The sequence below is a fragment of the Asparagus officinalis genome, chromosome 5 (assembly GCF_001876935.1).
Source record: "Asparagus officinalis chromosome 5, Aspof.V1, whole genome shotgun sequence".
In the NCBI taxonomy this organism is placed as follows: domain Eukaryota; kingdom Viridiplantae; phylum Streptophyta; class Magnoliopsida; order Asparagales; family Asparagaceae; genus Asparagus; species Asparagus officinalis.
In genome coordinates, this window is record NC_033798.1 from 86654256 (window position 1) to 86654993 (window position 738).

Genomic DNA, 738 nt, shown 5'->3' on the forward strand with positions numbered 1-738 from the left:
GGCCACCCGCCCGCCGCCGCCGCCGCTTTATAAATAATAACTATAAATTGTGTTTTCAAAACATGTTTGAAAAAAAACACATTGATATGATGTTTTTTTTAAAAACACAACAAAAACTAACAACTCGATTACCAAACACACATGATTTTGGAAGCAGACGTAGACGCCCGCTACATATTCTGGGCAAAGCCCAAATCTTCTCGCACTGGCTCCACCGCATATTTACCCGACCCGTGATTTGCAACCCGTATCCGACTACTGGAGAAAACAGACCGGCCTGCCTGCCATTCGCTGCTCCTCACGGACCCCGGTGCACATAAAGACGACAACTTTGAAAAAAAAAACCATCAGAGGCGCGTTTCCCTATAATAAACCCCCACCGTCGTCGTCCTCTGCTCAACACGACAAAACTTGACAACCTATTTATTATTAGTAGCATATATAAAATTCTGTAAGAACCAATAAGATTTTTAAACATTATAATACTGCCAATAATCTCCACAGTAAAACTCGCACTCATCGGAAACACGTATTTAACTATCTTAGCCATCAGTCCAAAAGGAAACCGAAAAAGAAAAAAGTAAAATACATAAATAAAAACAGGAAGAAGCAAGCGGTACATAATCATCTAGTAATCTAGTAGAAAAGAGATTCCTCTTTCCTCTTTACTCTCCTTATCGAAACGAAAAATCCGAAACCCGTTTCCTAACCCTCTAGCAGCCCCTCGGAGCAAACCCG

At 41.2% G+C, this 738-nt stretch overlaps 1 protein-coding gene across 1 annotated transcript in view; it reads right to left on the reverse strand.

The window, feature by feature from the left end:
* LOC109840029 (glucan endo-1,3-beta-glucosidase 12-like) overlaps positions 127-738 on the reverse strand; it is an 11317-nt gene continuing 10705 nt past the window's right edge. Inside the window, exon 6 of the mRNA XM_020408528.1 lies at positions 127-419. The gene's annotated coding sequence lies outside the window, so the exon portion shown is untranslated. The remainder of the gene's footprint in view (positions 420-738) is intronic.